Source organism: Scyliorhinus canicula, chromosome 24 (genome assembly GCF_902713615.1).
Source record: "Scyliorhinus canicula chromosome 24, sScyCan1.1, whole genome shotgun sequence".
NCBI classification, from domain to species: Eukaryota; Metazoa; Chordata; class Chondrichthyes; order Carcharhiniformes; family Scyliorhinidae; genus Scyliorhinus; species Scyliorhinus canicula.
In genome coordinates, this window is record NC_052169.1 from 2,408,367 (window position 1) to 2,427,402 (window position 19,036).

Below are 19,036 nucleotides of genomic sequence, written 5' to 3' on the forward strand. Positions count from 1 at the left end.
ACGGATTCCTCACTGTGTCTAACCCAACACACCCTGCCCATTATAACCACAGAAAACACAAACTGCATTTCTCAACTACATCCCAAAGTTACCACAAGAGTCGCGTCAGTCCGAATGTGCGGGGTGTTGGAGTGAGATGGGTTTGGAGAGGTAGGCCCAAAGCCTTCCTCATGGTCATTGGATAACAATCAGGAGCGGGAATCCTGCCGAATGTTCCAACATGGTTGGACCTCAGTACAGACTGCTGCCCTGGCTAATATGGCACAGGCGTCAGATACTCCCACTATCTCAATGCACACTGTCTCCCTCTCATATACCACACCCACATTCCGTCACCTCAGCCTGTGGTGTTCTGCTTCTTCGTGTAGCATGAGCTGTTTCCTTGATGTGTGCTTTGACATAGGGTGCTCCAGACTATGAAATGAGTTCAACTTGTTTATTGAACTATTAACACAGTTCTTAAATGAGTTCGACTCTCTGCTAATCTAACTGTAGTAACTCAGTCCGGCCCACTATGGTCGTATCTACAAGTTTGCTGACGATACGACCATAGTGGGCCGGATCTCGAATAACGACGAGTCCGAATATAGGAGGGAGATAGAGAACCTAGCGGAGTGGTGTAACAACAACAATCTCTCCCTTAATGCCGGCAAAACTAAAGAGCTGGTCATCGACTTCAGGAAGCAAAGTACTGTACACACCCCTGTCAGCATCAACGGAGCCGAGGTGGAGATGGTTAGCAGCCTCAAATTCCTAGGGGTGCACATCACCAAAAATCTGTCCTGGTCCACTCACGTCGACGCTATCACCAAGAATGCACAATAGCGCCTATACTTACTCAGGAAACTAAGGAAATTCGGCATGTCCACATTAACCCTTACCAACTTTTACAGATGCACTATAGAGAGCATCCTATCGGGCTGCATCACAGCCTGGTATGGCAACTGCTCGGCCCAGGACCGCAAGGAACTTCAGAGAGTCGTGAATACCGCCCAGTCCATCACACGAACCTGCCTCCCATCCATTGATTCCATCTACACCTCCCGCTGCCGGGGGAAAGCGGGCAGCATAATCAAGGATCCCTCCCACCCGGCTTACTCACTTTTCCAACTTCTTCCATCGGGCAGGAGATTCAGAAGTCTGAGAACACGCACGAACAGACTCAAAAACAGCTTCTTCCCCGCTGTCACCAGACTCCTAAATGACCCTCTTATGGACTGACCTCATTAACACTCCACCCTGTATGCTTCAACCGATGCCAATGCTTATCTGGTTACATTGTATATATTGTGTTGCCCTATTATGTATTCTCAGGTATTTTCTTGAATTCTGTTTAATTCCATTTTCTTCCCATGTACTGAATGATCTGTTGAGCTGCTCGCAGAAAAATACTTTTCACTGTACCTCGGTACACGTGACAATAAACAAATCCAATCCAATCCAATCCAGTCTAACTGTACCAGTCTGCTCTCAGCCACATACTGGGTGTGATGCTTCTGATCAACCCTGATTGACTCTCTAGATGTGGGTCTGTGGAAAGAGGCAGAGCATGTGTGCCCTGTCCTTTTATATGGGTTGTGCAGTGCCCCCTTGTGGTAAAGCCACCTCTGGCTGTGTCCTGTTGTAATGACCCATTGGCTGTATGTCTGCATGTCATGACATCTCTGGTGCTCCCTCTAGCGGTTACTTAGTTGTAGTGTATTTACATTAACCCCTTGTGTATTTACAGTGATGCACATCACCACACATCCTACCCCTATATCCTATCTCTCTCCCTTTAGAGCTTCCGTCCTCACTCTTTACTCACCTTATCTACATTTCCCTCTCTCTGTAATACCCTGCATGGGAGCCGGTGGCAATGCCTGCCTTCTCTGTGCTCCTTGTGGAGTACAGGCTCCCCCTGGGGGGGTCTCACTTTCCCAGTGTGTCAGCCAGTAAGCCACTGACCAAGCAGAGACCTGATAGAGGTCTCTGGGAAATACCTCAGTACTGACCCTCTGACAGTGCAGCACTCCCTCAGTACTGACCCTCTGACAGTGCGGCACTCCCTCAGTACTGACCCTCTGACAGTGCAGCACTCCCTCAGTACTGACCATCTGGCAGTGCAGCACTCCCTCAGTACTGACCCTCTGACAGTGCGGCACGCCCTCAGTACTGACCCTCTGACAGTGCGGCACTCCCTCAGTACTGACCCTCTGATAGTGCCGCACTCCCTCAGTACTGACCCTCTGACAGTGTGGCACTCCCTCAGTACTGACCCTCTGACAGTGCGGCATTCCCTCAGTACTGACCCTCTGACAGTGCAGCACTCCCTCAGTACTGACCCTCTGACAGTGCAGCATTCCCTCAGTACTGACCCTCTGACAGTGCAGCACTCCCTCAGTACTGACCCTCTGACAGTGCGGCACTCCCTCAGTACTGACCCTCTGACAGTGCGGCACTCCCTCAGTACTGACCCTCTGACAGTGCGGCACTCCCTCAGTACTGACCCTCTGACAGTGTGGCACTCCCTCAGTACTGACCCTCTGACAGTGCGGCATTCCCTCAGTACTGACCCTCTGACAGTGCAGCACTCCCTCAGTACTGACCCTCTGACAGTGCGGCACTCCCTCAGTACTGACCCTCTGACAGTGCAGTGCTCCCTCAGTACTGACCCTCTGACAGTGCAGCACTCCCTCAGTACTGACCCTCTGACAGTGCAGCACTCCCTCAGTACTGACCCTCTGACAGTGCGGCACTCCCTCAGTACTGACCCTCTGACAGTGCGGCACTCCCTCAGTACTGACCCTCTGACAGTGCGGCACTCCCTCAGTACTGACCCTCTGACAGTGCAGCACTCCCTCAGTACTGACCCTCTGACAGTGCAGCACTCCCTCAGTACTGTCCCTCTGACAGTGCGGCGCTCCCTCAGTACTGACCCTCTGACAGTGCGGCACTCCCTCAATACTGACCCTCTGACAGTGCAGCACTCCCTCAGTACTGACCCTCTGACAGTGCGGCACTCCCTCAGTACTGACCCTCTGACAGTGCAGCACTCCCTCAGTACTGACCCTCTGACAGTGCGGCACTCCCTCAGTACTGACCCTCTGACAGTGCGACACTCCCTCAGTACTGACCCTCTGACAGTGCGGCACTCCCTCAGTACTGACCCTCTGACAGTGCAGCACTCCCTCAGTACTGACCCTCTGACAGTGCGGCACTCCCTCAGTACTGACCCTCTGACAGTGCGGCACTCCCTCAATACTGACCCTCTGACAGTGCAGCACTCCCTCAGTACTGACCCTCTGACAGTGCAGCACTCCCTCAGTACTGACCCTCTGACAGTGCAGCGCTCCCTCAGTACTGACCCTCTGACAGTGCGGCACTCCCTCAGTACTGACCCTCTGACAGTGCAGCACTCCCTCAGTACTGACCCTCTGACAGTGCGGCACTCCCTCAGTACTGACCCTCTGACAGTGCCGCACTCCCTCAGTACTGACCCTCTGACAGTGCGGCACTCCCTCAGTACTGACCCTCTGACAGTGCGGCACTCCCTCAGTACTGACCCTCTGACAGTGCGGCACTCCCTCAGTACTGACCCTCTGACAGTGCGGCACTCCCTCAGTACTGACCCTCTGACAGTGCGGCACTCCCTCAGTACTGACCCTCTGACAGTGCAGCACTCCCTCAGTACTGACCCTCTGACAGTGCCGCACTCCCTCTTCGCGACACTGGAAGCTTCAGTTCAGAACATGTGATTCAGTATCAGGAGCGGCATTTGCATCATCAACGTTCTGACACAGAGGTGAATCCATTACTCACAGATATGTAACCAACCCCAGGTTAAGCCTGCTGGAGAGCTGCCATTAATTGTACACATCACTCACTTGGTACCGCCTTAGAGCAAATTGTTACAATCCTACGGCCTCACCCCTCCTTGTCTCCACATCCCTCCAGCCCCACGTCCGTCCAACTGTGGCCTGCTGTGTGATGCACGATCAATTGCCCAAAGACTTGAGTTGGGTACAACTGAGGCTTTATTGCTCTCACATGTGTGGCCTCCCACAGCAGCTGGCGAAATGGCTGCAGCATGGAGTACACGCACATTTATACTCCGCCTACTGGGCGGAGCCAGCAGGCAGGGACTACCGATGTACCTGTAGTAGAGGTCCTACCATACATCACATAATATAGGTGCAACAGTGGTTTACCACACTGTGCACCCTCAAATCCCTCCACCCCAGCACAGGGAAGGCCATGCCTCCACCCATCTCGAGACTAAGCTCTAGAATTCCCTCCCCAAATCTTCTCCTCTCTCCCTATAAGAACGGCTTGCTTGCCTTCATTGGCCGGGGCATTGAGTATAAAAATTAGCAAGTCATGTTGCAGCTGTATAGAACCTTAGTTAGGCCACACTTGGAGTATAGTGTTCAATTCTGGTTGCCACACTACCAGAAGGATGTGGAGGCTTTAGAGAGGGTGCAGAAAAGATTTACCAGGATGTTGCCTGGTATGGAGGGCATTAGCTACGAGGGGAGGTTGAATAAACTCAGTTTGTTTTCATTGGAACGAAGGAGGTTGAGGGGCGACCTGATAGAGGTCTACAAAATTATGAGGGGCATAGACAGAGTCGATAGTCAGAGACTTTTTCCCCAGAGTAGAGGGGTCAATTACTAGGGGGCAGAGGTTTAAGGTGCGAGGGGCAAGGTTTAGAGGAGATGTACAAGGCAAGTTTTTTACACAGAGAGTAGTGGGTGCCTGGAACTCGCTGCCGGAGGAGGTGGTGGAAGCAGGGACGATAGTGACATTTAAGGGGCATCTTGATAAATACATGAATAGGATGGGAATAGAGGGATACAGACCCAGGAAGTGTAGAAGATTTTAGTTTAGATGGGCAGCATGGTCGGAGCAGGCTTGGAGGGCCGAAGGGCCTGTTCCTGTGCTGTACTGTTCTTTGTTCTATTATAACTTTAAAATCCACACACCTGTTTACCCACTCGTCCTGTCACCTGTTCTTCAGCTCAGTCTCAATCTTGTTTTCCGATTAATCATAGAATCATAGAGTTTACAGTGCGGAAGGAGGCCATTCGGCCCATCGAGTCTGCACCGGCTCTTAGAAAGAGCACCCTACCCAAGCCCACATCTCCACCCTATCCCCATAACCCAGTAACCCCACCCAACACGAAGGGCAATTTTGGACACTAAGGGCAATATATCATGGCCAATCCACCTAACCTGCACATCTTTGGACTGTGGGAGGAAACCGGAGCACCCGGAGGAAACCCACGCAGACACGGGGAGAACGTGCAGACTCTGCACAGACAGTGACCCAAGCCGGGAATGTGGGGGGCATTGGGGTGTTTTGATGCATCGAGGGTGATAATTAAATGTCAGTTATTGTCCCAATCCAGACAGATGGTCAGAGGTAATCGCAGAATATTGCAAATTTCACCCTCTCCTTGACCTAGTACCATTGACATACAAACTCCCAGTTCAAGGCCACGAGGTCATGTTAATGTCTGCGATAAGCGTCACAAAAGTTCATCCTCAGGTTCAGTTTTCACTCCTCCCGACAGATCTCAGCATCTTGGATCTCCTGCCAAGTGCTTTATTTTCTTTAATCACCAGGTCATTTACGGTCTTACTAAAATTGACTACACGTTAACAGCACGCGAGCGCACGAGTGTGTGAAGCTAGAGTTAAACATGTAAACACGCGGGGCCCAACCAGATGACTGAAGCTCCCGCAGTCGCTCCTTCTACATTGCGGCACACAGACCTTTGGGATTGTGAACTTTACCAGACCATCATTCTCCTGTGTCTGAGGTGAAAGGGTGTCTGAGGTGAAAGGGTGTCTGAGGTGAAAGGATGCCGAATTGTAGCAAGGCCAGAGAGAGACACGGGGAGAAGGACCGATCTGCGGAGGGCGACAGTGCCTGTAAACTCACAGCTCCAACTCCAGCCCATCCAGGAATGGACGGGGAGAAAACAGAACTCCTTCCGCCATCTCAGGGTGAGGAAAACAACTTTATTGCCACCAGTCCGGACATTTGAGGCGGGATTCTCCCTTCAGGGGACTAAGTCCCCACGCCCGCCGGAAAACAGGCGGGAATCACTCCGGACATTTGCCTCGAAGGTCCAGGGTGATTCTCCGTTTCCCAGGGGCTAGCAGAGGCCCCGGCGTGCTTCCCGCAGCTCTGGCTGCCGGTGGGACCTGCTGTTCAGACCCCGCGGCCTCGCACGGCAGCCGCAAGCGGGTCCACGGAACCACACAGCGGGCCTGCGTGGAGGAAGATAGGTCCCTCCAAGATCGCGATGGCCCGCCGATCGGTGGCTCCCGATGGTGGGCTTGGCAACCGCTGAGCCCCCCCCCCCCCCCCCGAGTCAGACACCCCCCGCGCCCCCCCCACCGAGGCCGGAGGTCCGAGATCCCGCCGGGTGGTACCACATGTAAACCACGCCAGCAGGAGATCGGCCGGTCGACCACGGAGAATCGCCGCGGGGGCCTGTTCCAACAGCCTCCGACTGGCACGTCATCGCCCACGCGCACGGGACTGACGGGTCCGCGGAGAATGGCCAGATTTCCAGCGTGAGCGACTATTCTCCGTCCCTGCGCCGGGCGCGATTCCAGCGCGGAGGGTCGGAGAATCCTGCCCTTACTCGGGAGTGAGTGAATCCTGTGTAACCTGCCCCTCAGACTTGTTCAGCAGCCAATTTGCTCCCCTCCTGTGGGGCTGAGAATCTGCAAACCTTATTTGGGCTGGTATCTGACAAACCCCAGGCAAAGCTCAATCATTTATCGCAGAATCAGCTCTGGGAAAACCAAACCATCAGCAGGAAGAAAAACAAATTAATTCACAATTTAATAAATGAGGACTGTGCAAATTATCTGTGGCAGAAACACAGTGGGAAGGAAAGGGAATGGGAGCAGAATGGGGCAAAGTATGTAACCCTCAAACAGAGCACTCCTTCTGAATGTTAATATCTAACGGCATTGACTCCCCATTGCCAGGGATAGCAGCCAATGCCTCATTTCTCTGCAATCCAAGCAGGTGGTCAGGCAGCATTATAAACTACATTTGGATCAATTAGCAGACACAGTTTGAATAGATATATCTGCATTGGCTTCTCGCTATTTCCTATTCTTATTCCTATTGATCCAGAATTCTACTAACAAGACAGAGGCAAATAGGCACAGATTCCAAGCTTCCCTCCAGCATGAGGAACCTGTGTAATCACTATCCCTTGGTGCTAATGCAATGTCCTCACTGCGTCTCTGCCCATGTTTGGGTCAGCTCTGGGACGTTGCCAGGGCTGCAGTTACTCCAATATAGCTTCACTTCAGGAGAGAAGTGGGACGTTCCCACACAGTTAGCAAAAGGAGCCAATGACAATGAGTCTGCGCACTTTTTCTGGAACCATGGACGGATTCTCCGATCCTGGTGCTAAGTGTCGATGCCGTTGTAAACGACGGCGTCATCTGGCCCCGAGCAGCAGCGATCCTGCGCCGCACAGGGGGCCAACACGGCATTGGAGCGACTCACGCAGCTCCAGCTGCTGATACCGGCGTCAGGGCAGGTGGCGCGGGTCCGTGCATGCGCGCTACGGCCGGGGTTACCATCACCGCGCCGGCCCCGACGCAACATGGCGGAGACCTACAGAGGCCCTGTGCTGAGAAACATAGGCCCCCACACGGATAAGCCCGCCCGCCGATCGGTCGGCTCCGATCGCGGGCCAGGCCACCATAGAGGCCCCTCCTCCCCCGAGTCGGATCCCCCCCCCACCAGGCCGCCACCCTCAGCCAGAATGCCGGGGTGCCGCTGGGTAGGACCGCACGGTAACAATGCCGGCGGCACTCGGCCTACCTCAGCGGGAACTCAGCCAATCGCACGGGGAGAACCGCCCGGGTTGGGGGGGGGGGGCGCGTTGAGCGGCCCCCGACTGCGCCGCGCTGGAGAATCGGCGGACCGGCGTCAGAGCAGCGTCACGTGATTCGTGCTCTCCCCCCCGGCAGTTCTCCAACCTGGCGCAGGGTCAGAGAATCCCGCCCCCTGTCAGCAAAGGCAGAGATGGAGTGGGACCTGAATCCACGATCACGTGACTCTGCTTCCAATGAGACGCACGACCAACTGGCAAGTGGAGAAAATTGGAGACAGAGAAAGTCTTTGTTGGCATCGGATGGAGAAAGGTTGAAGAGTGTGAAATGCTGTCCGATGATTGGCTTTCCCTCCCTTTGAGAGATTTGGCGGGAATCGAGGATTGTGAATGGCAAAGGTCGGGAAACCCGGGACCCCCAGCCATGTCTCTCCTGGGGGGAGCGCTGTTCGCTGGCAGAGATTCTATCCTCCCGCCCCTCATCAATGGGATTCCCTATTGAAGCCCCCCCACCCCACCGGGAAACCTGCAGGTGGGGGTGCACTGCCCCGGGAACGGTCAATCCCAACGGCCAGAGAATTCCAACCAACATCCTGATTCAGGCAGGATCTGACAACATACATTCATCTAGTTTCTGCACAGACCAATCAGATTCACCTATTCCCAGTCCGAGACTGACACTCTGCATCCTCCAGACAGCTCACTGCCCGATTTAGCTACACTGATGATGAACCAATAATTTGTTTGAAATATCTTTCTGTTCCAGCACCTGAACACAGGAAGGTCCAATTTTGTTCCCATTCCATCCTGTGTCGCCTCCCTTCCATATCCCATCAGTCACTGGTTCAGGCATCCATGTGACAGTCATTGACAACCAAATCATTGGGAAGCACAGACTCTAAAAATGGGAGTTTTCAGGAAAACCAGAGCTGGCCAAGGTTTGCTCGACCCTGCATCGGAAGATTGGTGCATCACGTGCTTAGTTAGTCACCTCACACATCCCGACTTGAACACTGAACTTCTTCCGCCCAGCTCTTTCGCTCCATGAGGTGACCATATTAATCATTTAGGTATTCAATTAATTTTCAACGCCAGTTTCAACCACTCAATCCCCCCCCCCCCAGTCTCTACCTCGCCACCTACTCTCCTGCGAAGCACCAGTAATGTTCGTGCTACATCAGTGCCAGGCAATGACCTGTCCAACAGGAGAGAATCGAACCACCGCCCCTTGACATTCAATGTCATTACCATCACTGACTCCCCTTCACTGTCATCACCATTGCTGATTCCTCCCCTATCAATATCCTGGGATAAACTGGACCCAGCCATATAAATACTGTGGCCACAAGAGCAGGTCAGAGGCTGGGAATCCTATGGCGGGTAACTCACCTCCTGCCCCCCCAAAGCCTGTCCATCATCTACAAGGCACAAGTCAGGAGTGTGATGGAATACTCTCCACTTGCCTGGATGAGCGCAGCTCCAACAACACTCAAGAAGCTCAACACCATCCAGGACAAAGCAGCCCACTCCATGGGACCTTGTCCACCACTTTCAACATCCATTCCCTCCACCACCGACGCACAGTGGCAGCCGTGTGTACCATCTACAAGATACATTGCAGCAACTCACCAAGGTTCCTTCAACAGCACCTTCCAAACCCATGACCACTGCCATCTAGAATGACAAGGGCAGCAAATACCTGGGAACCCCACCACCTGGAGGTTCCCCTCCAAGTCACTCCCCACCCTGACTGGGAAATATATCGGCCGTTCCTTCACTGTCGCTGGGGCAACATCCTGGAACTCCCTTCCTAACAGCACAGTGGTTGTACATACACTCATGGACTGCAGCGGTTCAAGAAGGCAGCTCACCACCACCTTCCAAAGGGCAATTAGGGATGGGCAACAAATACTGGCCTGTCCAGCTACACCCACGTAACCATTGGAGAATATAAAATATCATTATGACCTCCCATGTGCAGGCCGGCATCCAAACTCTGAATTTACAGTCAACAGAGTAACAAACATCGGGCTGTTCAAACAGGACAAATAACTGGACACATCCCAACACTCACCAAACACCATCTGTCCAGTATCCATCTACAAAGCTGCTTTCGGAGTTCACGTTTCACCAGCTCCATCTCTTTCCCTTAAACCACACGTTAGCCTCTGTTCCCAGTAACATCGACTCTGAAGCTCATCCTGTTGGATGTTCCTCGACAAAGGAACCTGGTTTCACTCATTGCTTGTTGCTCCAGTACAAATGGGATGGAATCCTGGAGTAATTAGAGTTACACTGATTACAATGAATGTTCTCCCAGCTGCATTGAAGTGACTCCAAGGCCCTCTCTTTGTATCGGGTAAGTAGAACCTTTATCGCACACATCTCTCTTCTGGGAGTTAGCTAATTAACGGGATTCCTGTGAGCTGGGTGATTGGACACTTTGTCGACATTCTAGCCCCATGGGATTGGCAAGGACACGTTGGGGCGTCATCTTGCATTTGCTCGGAGCCCTCCCACTGCTTCAGGAATTGACCAGCACTCTGCAAGTCCCCTCCCATTTGTAATGGATGGGACGCTGAATCGAGGGTGAGAATTCTCCCACATTGAGACTAGATGCCCTGGCAGGGGCGGGAACGTGGAGTGTTTCCAACGCGGAGGCTGGCAGGGAAACACGTCAATTCTTCCGGCCCCGATCTCATTAATAATGCACCCGGGTGGTTTATGCTGTGTCCAGTGGGCGGGGCAGGACTGGGTGGCGCATAATCTGTCATCGTGACCGGGGCCATATTGAAAATGCAGCCAACATCACCGACCCAACGTTGAGGAACGAGGACCACCTGAAAATGAAGATAGGTCTCCTGGAGGACTCTGAGACCGGCCGGTGGACCTCCTGAGAATGGAGGTGGATCTCTCGGTGTCTAGAAGATGGACCTCTTCCAGGGAAAATGAATCTGGATCATCCACATGCAGAGGCTCCTCGCCTATGGTGTTCCCGGGTCCAGGATTGTGGGTAACCTTCATCCCGAACTCTGGAGGCAGACCCGGGCATTGTTCAGGTGAGTCTAGACATTTGCACACCTCGTCGCTGTGGGGGAGGGGGTGGGGCAGTGGAGTGGGCCTTACTGACGAGGCCAGTCAGTGTTCATTGTCCATCGCTAGATATACAACTGAGGGACTTGTTGGATTATCTCACGGAGACGTTAAAAAGCAGCCAGGTCGGTGTGGGAATGGAGTTCTGTACTGGTCCAGACTGGGTTACGCCCAAAGCCTTCCTTCCCTCAAGGACATGAATCAACGAACTGAGGGTCATTCTCAGATACTGCTCAGCCAGGTTAGGGAAACCGGGCCTCTGATTTCCCACATGCACCCACCCAGCCGCACAATCGCCTGTGTGAACTAAATGGAGGATGAGAGAGCTGTTAAATACTCAACGGTTTTATTGTAATGGGCCACGTCTCTCACTGCAAGGCAGCTGGGATTGCTGACCATTCCCAAGGCGCAGTTCCTGGAGTGTGAACAGCCTTGGTTCCGAGTTCCTACGAAACTCCCTCCCCCCACCCACATCCCGCCCTCCCCCCCCCCCGGAGCTGGCTGTGGCTCAGTGGGCAGCCAGCACTCCCTGTCTCTGTTCACAGCCTCACACCACGAAGCACAAGATCCTGCTGGCCACTGAGAGCTGCTGACGTTCAGATAACCTTGACCGAGGCCTGTCCGAAATCTCAGATGGATGCAAGAGACCTTGAGGTATTATTCTGCAGGAGCAGTGGGGGGGGAAAACTCCCCAGTGTCCTGGGTGATATTTATTCCTCAAGGAACATCACTGGAAATAGATTATCCGCCCGTGATCTGACCGTGCCCAGATTGACAAGCCACATTCCCAACAGCAGGAGATGCATTCAGACTAATTTGGTTGTGAAGCTCTTTTTGGATTTTGGAAATGGTGAAACATGCACAAATCTCGCTTTAAATCGAGAGGTTTGTCCAGTCCAAAGGCACACAGGTGAGGTGGGGGTTATGGGGTCCTGGGGATAGGGTGGGGGTGTGGGCCCAGGTTGGAGGCTCTTTCAGAGGGTGGGCGTAGACTCGATGGGCCGAATGGCCTCCGTCGCGATTCTATGTTCTAAGTAGGAGCGGGCTGATGAGAAATCCTCACTCGATAGCTGGACTCACACAGGCAGAATGAAAATGAGGAGAAATATTTTTCAGAATCCTGAAGGCGACTTTGTAGTTTGTTGATGTTGTATTTGTCTGAATGGTGGGAGGCAAATAAACAGAACATCAGCCCCAAATGGACTGGGCAGAGAGAGAGATTAATTAGGACACCTCACCCTCAGTCCCAGCGGTGTTCATAAGGGGGAGTTAACACCAGCTCCATTTAAAAATAAACTAGCTGAATAAACGGATAGAGCCAAGGACAAGGTTTGTTGGCTTTGTCTGTGTGTGTGTGTGCAAGCCGAGGCCCGACTTTGATGCCCGAGAGAAATGTTAAGGTTATAAAAGCTTCACCGATTATCGATCACTCTGTGGAGCCAGCCCAAGAGACATCAGACGATTAGAAAATGTTCCTCACTCATAAAACAGAGGCTGTCCTCCCAGAACAAGGACAGGTTGCGGTGGAATCAGAGACGGTCGACTCTGCATCATTATTATCGACTGAATAAATATCTGGAGTGTGTGTTTCCGAGGAGCCAAGCCCTTCAAGCCCTTCAAGAACAAATCGCACAATAACCTCTCCCATCAGTTTGGAGTTGGCAGCAGCCAGCCCAGTGGAAAGCCACGTTCGGATTGGATTGGATTTGTTTATTGTCACGTGTACCGAGGTACAGTGAAACGTATTTTTCTGCAAGCAGCTCAGACAGATCATTAAGTACATGGGAAGAAAAGGGGATAAAAGAAAATACATAATAGGGCAACACAAGATATACAGTATAACTACATAAGCACTGGCATCGGATGAAGCATACAGGGTGTAGTGTTAATGAGGTCAGTCAATAAGAGGATCATTTAGGAGTCTGGTGACAGTGGGGAAGAAGCTGTTTTTGAGTCTGTTCGTCCGTGTTCTCAGACTTCTGAATCTCCTGCCCGATGGAAGAAGTTGGAAAAGTGAGTAAGCCGGGTGGGAGGGATCTTTGATTATGCTGCCTGCTTTCCCCCGGCAGCGGGAGGTGTTTGTGCGATGGACTGGGCTGTGTTCATGACTCTCTGAAGTTTCCCGCGGTCCTGGGCCGAGCAGGTAGCCACTTAAAGCCCGGCGATTTCCCGTTACCCCACCAACCCCCCCCTCCACACACACACAAACACACACACCGCTGTCACTCTATCCTGCCCAACACCCTGCTCTTTGTACAATACAGGATCAGGAGGATATATTACCGACAGGTCCTAACCTCACCAATCGCTGACTTCGAAATTAACTCTGCTTCCCCAGCCAAAAAATAAACATCCGGACTTCTCTTGATCTGTTTGAACCAGTCGGAGTTACACATTCTAACAGTGAGATAATACTTCTGACAGAACAGAGCCTCGTCACTATTTATAAAACAAGTGCTCTGACCTGACTGGATCTGAAAGCAATGGGCTAACTTCCAAGAGTACAGGTATCACGTGGCCAAACTCAGCCACCTGTTTGGGTCCTTTCATCAGCTCTTTTGTCAATTTTCCCTTCAGCTCTCAGTTTGCTCTTACCTGCTTGTTTCCCGTGGGCTTCCGGGCTCGATGGGAATGGTGCCTCAATGCAGGGGTTGCTGGGAGACACAGCGGGAAGTAGTCCAAAGCTCAAATCACCGGAATATTTTCAGACCAGGGAGATCTCTGCAAAACACAGGGTCCATCTGGAAAAGCTCACTTCAGTACTCCCAGTGACACAATCTGTGGGGAGGGAATTAAAATGAGATGTTGAACTGTTCAAGACAAAAAATGAAGGTCCTTTCACACAACGTACTGGCTCTGGGGGAAGAGTTATGGTCAGACTCTGCTTTAGTCTCCGAAACCTACTGTCTGTAAGCTTCACTCCCCAACAATCTGCATTGAAATAGCACGTTTAAAACGCCTCACACAAACGTTATCAGACAGAATTTGACACTGAGCACTTCAGGAGATATTAAGACAGGTAAGCTGAAGATTTTGGTGAAAAATCACAGAATCAAACAGTACAGACAAGGCATTCAGCCCATCAAGCCAGCACTAACCATAAAGCTCCTCTAAGGCACCACCATGCCAACACCAGGTGGCATGTGGACCCGTTCCGGGGTAACTCTTGTCCCTGCCCATCTGCCCCACCGACAACCCACCGACTGCCAAAGCCTCTGGCTATGCGGCTGACGACTATTGCGAACAGGGAATTTGCAATCGTGGTTAAGTGAGCATTTCACGCAACCCAAATGGATTCTCGTGGGTGGGTGGGACATGTAGCTTGGGGGAGTCATGGCCTGGCATCCAAACCAGACCGTGATGCCTGGACACTGTGCCTGAACACTTGCGGAGATGACACCACACACACGCAGCAGGCAACATCCGAACACCCAGTGGATGGGACACAGGTCCGGGAACATGTCCATGGCTGGAGGACCTGCGCCCGATCCAGATGATGTTATGACCGAGTGTCCGGGGGGTGGGGGGAGGGGGGGGGGGGGCGGGGGGGGGGGGGGGGGGGGGTGTCTGGAGAGATGGGCAACGAGTTCGGAAGTCTGCCCGCATTGCGGACGAAAGTGACAGAGGCATCGTCGGGTTGTGCTCAGGGTGTTTAATGTGTTTTACAATTCCTCATCCTCCCGATGATCCCACCCCCCCCCCTCCCAACACCCCCCCTCACCCTGCCCCTCACACCCTCCCCCACCCCCAGCCCCCTCCCCCGGTGCCCTCAGTGATCCGCGATGTGCTTTGCCCTCCTCGCTCTGCCACTAACTCGAGGTGTGTCCCCAGGGTGCACATCTGAGGTGGAGGACGCCAGCTGCTTACCTCGTCCCGTGGCCTTCGATGCCCCTGGCGGGCATGTCTGAGGGCCCCCGGCTCACTTGTCGGTGGCACATACACGGCCGTGCCGCCCTGTCCCGTGTGCTGGATGTAGACGTGGCCTCATGGGGTGGAACTTGGGGGAGCTGGTGGCCACCATTGCCGCTCCATAGGACGGGTCCAGGTTGGCATCCGGCGTCCCCTCCTCCCGGTCGGTGCCCATAGGGCCCTGGGATTCACCTTGGGATGGCGAGGAAGCTGGTTCGAACCCCGGCTGCCCCTGCATCATCTGGCTCTGCCAGCCCTGGCGGCTCCCCATGGTCCGCACCATCGTGTTGATGCCCTCGGTGATGCCCCTCAGTGACTGGGACAGGCGCCTCGGCACCTCGGCCATTCCCATCTGACAGCGAGACATGTCTCACAGAGGGAGGTCATTCGGCCCATCGAGTCTGCACCGACCCACTTAAGCCCTCACTTCCACCCTATCCCCCCATCCCAATAACCCCTCCTAAACTTTTTGGACACTAAGGGACAATTTATCATGGCCAATCCACCTAACCTGCACACCTTTGGACTGTGGGAGGAAACCGGAGCTCCCGGAGGAAACCCACGCACACACGGGGAGGATGTGCAGACTCTGCACAGGCAGTGACCCAAGCCGGAATCGAACCTGGGACCCAGTGCTAACCACTGTGCTACCCACTGTGCTACCGTGCCGTCCTGTACCTTCATTGCCTCGACCCTAAGCTCTGGAATTCCAACAGCTATGAAAGTCTAGTGGTTCAGACGGAGGAGGTCTGGGATGCGGGGGAGGGGGGGGGGGGGCGGTGGAGGACCGCGTGACGAGGCCGGAGTAGTCGCTCTGTCGCTGCGCTGTGGGTGAACCGCGTCGGTCAGCGCAGAGTCTGCAGCATCACAGAGAGAGAGATTAAAATCACAGCTACTAGACTGCTGGCTCCCCCTGGAAATATCATGCACCACATTTTAGAATTTTGAGCTTTGCCTTATCAAGAGATTTTATACGAGTAATCTTCAGGCTTATGTATGAAAAATGGGTGCTTTTGTGGAAGTTTGTGTTGCAGCATCGAGCTGAGCCTGGGTGTTATTTATCAAAAGGAGCTCGGATCAGGGAAGTGAAATAAAAATATCCTGTGAGCTTTGATTACAGTGTGTATAAAAGGGAGATGATAAATCACAGAGATGGTGCATGCTGCAGGGTCAGCTGGTGTACTGTGGAATGGTGTTGTTAACCCATTAGGAGTTTTCTGCCACACACACTGGGGAATGTTTTCACCGGACACCCCCACTTACCCACCCCCAGCACCCCCTCTCCTTCCCGCCCCCCCATAATATCCCAAACTTCACCTCCACAATGATCTGGATGATTAAATGGCCATTGCTTAAATTACATCATAAATGGCATGAAGATACGCAGGGATAATGGGTAAAATGGTCTGGAGTCAGCTGGGACCCCAGAGTGGAATGGGCTTTCTCCTTCTTCCAGGTCCTGTCCAATGGGCTTCGTGAAGAGTATCGAATGAGGGCATAAAATGGGTGGCCAACCGAATCAGGATATAGTGCGCCACGCAGGCCATGCCATACAGGCGCCTGGAACACAACACCCAAGCTCTGACAGTACACAGGAACTCTACAGGCCCAGACCTACAGGAACTCTACAGGCCCAGACCTACAGGAACTCTACAGGCCCACAGACCTACAGGAACTCTACAGGCCCAGACCTACAGGAACTCGACAGGACTACAGGAGGTCTACAGGCTCTGATGCCCTATCAATTATGACGAGACGAGAGTAGGGTGTAATCGAGGCTTAATGACACAGAGATGTGTGGCCTCCTGCAGCAGCTGGGCAAAATGGCTGCTGTTCGGAGAGCACACACATTTATACTCCGCCTACTGGGCGGAGTCAGCAGGAAGGGATCTACCCCCGTACCTGTAGTACAGGGGCCTTACCGTAATACCAGTATATACAATATAATACAACAGTGGTGACTACCACAGGCCTATAGACTATAGGAGCTCTACAGGCCCACAGACTACAGGCGTTCTACAGGCCCACAGGCTATAGGAGGTCTACAGGCCCATAGACAGCAGGAGATCTACAGGCCCATAGATAACAGGAGGTCTACAGGCCCATAGATAACAGGAGGTCTACAGGCCCATAGACAACAGGAGATCTACAGGCCCATAGATAACAGGAGGTCTACAGGCCCATAGATAACAGGAGATCTACAGGCCCATAGACAACAGGAGGTCTACAGGCCCATAGACAACAGGAGCTCTACAGGCCCATAGACAACAGGAGGTCTACAGGCCCATAGACAACAGGAGGTCTACAGGCCCATAGACAACAGGAGGTCTACAGGCCCATAGACAACAGGAGGTCTACAGGCCCATAGACAACAGGAGGTCTACAGGCCCACAGGCTATAGGAGCTCTACAGACTACTGAATGCAGCAGCTCTATCCCCCAAGCCCCAGTGACATTACCCAGCTCCAAGAGCTGATTCTGAATGGGTGAAGAAAAAGATGAAATTCAGTGATAATTCAATACGGAAACAGATTTCATATTGAACAAGATGTGCGGCTGTTAATTATGTCATTTTAAAAATATTTTCTTTCAGATCGCCGAGCGTGACATCAGAAGGATTCTTCCAGTGGATAATATTGTCTCGCTATAATAACTAGATCAACAAGGTCTTAATGTTTAACACAACAGGTCCACACACACACAGGGCCTTCTCCAGGTGGATTACACCTGGATCGCTCAGCACTCATTAGGAAATGTTCAGTCAGTTTAGCGAATGGTTTAATAAGGAGCAAGTTTGTGTATAGTCTGAACCTCCTCCCACCTCCTCCACCGTTCCTTCCAGGAAAAAGGGGAGAAATGTTCATGGCTCTTACCAACGGGCGAAAGGGGCACTGAGACTGGGGTTTCCCATCCGGACACGCTGCCGGGATCTTCAGATCACAGCCACAATAAAACCATCGGCAGATAATATTGGAAAGGGAGAGCTCAGGGTGATCAGCCATGGTCTTGTTGAATGGTAGGGGAGTCCTGAAGGGCTGAATGGCCAACTCCAACTCATATTTCTTCTGTTCTTTTGAATGTGACAGAAGCCCTCTCCAGATTAATTGAATGGGCTTGGCTTTAAGAGCATAAAATGTTTTTATTTTAAAACATACTTGATTCAATTACTCATTCCCTCGTGGATGTGGGGCTGACAGTAATGTAACTACTCCTACTTCTTAAAGACCATCTTCACAATTCACTGGGGTGCATTCTACAACTTTCAAAACAGTCGAGATGTTCTTAACATCCTGGGCATTACAACTTGTGGCAAGAATATGTCTCCATTACTCAACCCAAACCCACTCGTCTCATCCTTCAAGAAACAGCTTCTTTGTAAAGAGCAGGCAGCAAATGTATTCAAGGAATCCCTTGTCATTTTCCACAATGTTCATCTTGATTTCCTTTTCAAAATATCCATCTCTCCTTTACACGCTCTCTCGATCTCTCTCACTCTCACTCTCTCTCAACATCTTTCTCTATCAATCTCTGATTCTCTCTCTCTCTCACCCTCTTTCTCATTAACTCTCTCTCTCGCCTTCTCTCTCTCTCTTGCTCTCTCTCAACCTCTTTCTCTTTCACTCTCTGATTCTCTCTCTCTCTCACCCTCTTTCTCATTCACTGTCTCTCGCCTTCTCTCTCACTCTCGCTCTCTCAACTTCTTTTTCTTTCACTCTCTGATTCTCTCTCTCTCTCACCCTCTTTCTCATTCACTCTCTCTCGCCTTCTCTCTCTCACTCTCGCTCTCTCTCAACCTCTTTCTCTTTCACTCTGATTCTCTCTCTCTGACTCTCTTTCTCCTTTACTCTCTGATTCACTCTCTCTCGCTTTCTCTCACCCTCTTTCTCATTCACTTTCTCGTGCCTCCTCTCTCTCTCGCTCACCCTATCTCTCCCTTAGCCTCTTTCTCGCTTTCACTCTTGCGCTCTCTCTCTCTCTCTCTCTCTCGTGCTTAGATACTGATCTGAATTCTCAACCCTGCTGCTGGCAGTGGAGAGCCAGCTGACTGGGTTTCTCTTTCCAGGAACTGACAGGTGCTGCTTCCTCTGCCTCAGTCAGCCCAGTGTGACATTATGAGAAATGTACAGAACTGTAAGGGTTAATGTTATGTCCCAATCAACCACTAGAGGGAGCTAGATGCAG

General features: G+C 52.2%; 1 protein-coding gene across 2 annotated transcripts in view; it reads right to left on the reverse strand.

The window, feature by feature from the left end:
* The window catches only part of LOC119956828 (leucine-rich repeat and immunoglobulin-like domain-containing nogo receptor-interacting protein 1), a 505,354-nt gene that overhangs the window by 436,672 nt on the left and 49,646 nt on the right, over positions 1-19,036 (reverse strand). Inside the window, exon 2 of one of the 2 annotated variants that reach the window (XM_038784291.1) lies at positions 13,542-13,724. The exons of the other annotated variant lie outside the window; for it this stretch is intronic. The gene's annotated coding sequence lies outside the window, so the exon portion shown is untranslated. The remainder of the gene's footprint in view (positions 1-13,541; positions 13,725-19,036) is intronic. 2 annotated transcript variants of the gene reach the window in all.